This window comes from Lactuca sativa, chromosome 2, assembly GCF_002870075.4.
Source record: "Lactuca sativa cultivar Salinas chromosome 2, Lsat_Salinas_v11, whole genome shotgun sequence".
In the NCBI taxonomy this organism is placed as follows: Eukaryota; Viridiplantae; Streptophyta; class Magnoliopsida; order Asterales; family Asteraceae; genus Lactuca; species Lactuca sativa.
Window position 1 is genome coordinate 31,817,858 of NC_056624.2, and position 800 is coordinate 31,818,657.

Below are 800 nucleotides of genomic sequence, written 5' to 3' on the forward strand. Positions count from 1 at the left end.
ATCAGATTTGACAGCGTCTTTGAGAGCTACGATTGCAAACCAAATTGTACTTGTATAGTTACTAGACTTATCCAAGTGGGAGACTGTTGGAATAGTGTCTAAGGCTGTAACTATATTCGGTTGTGCATGGTCCTTTTGGGTTGCCTTCACCATAGCAACTTGATAGGATGATTTATTAAGAGAGAATAAATATTATTAATATATTATGGGAATAATATAATGAATAATATATTTGTTATTTGATTAATATAAGTCATAGAATTAATTAGAATTAGTTTGGTGACTTAAAGAGATTAATTAAATAAAGGGGTATAAACTGTCAATTGTTTGATAGTTAAGCTTTAAACTATAAATCCATTTGGATATACTATGGACGAATTCTAAGAGGATTAGGATAGCTAAAATCGTCCATTAGAGTTATCTAGGAATGGATTTGGATAGCCTTAAGAGAAGATTATCTGATAGGGACTTATCTGTAATCCTTAAGGAGTCTACAAGTATAAATAGACCCCATGGCTGATGGAATTCGACACTTGACCTAAAGTAAGGAACCTCTGGTCGAATTCCTTCCCTCTCCTCTCTCCCAAATCATCCTCCTTGCTTTGGTGTTTGTAAGCCATTAGAGGAGTGACATTTGTGACTCTAGAAGCTCCAAGACCTCAAGATCAACAAGGAACTCAAAGGTATGATTCTAGATCTGTTTTAATGTTCTTGTTTAACCTAATTAGTAAATTAGAAGTCTTGGATTCAAAGCATGTTTATTAGAAAGCCTAGATCCAAGCATTAGGGTTTTGCATGCG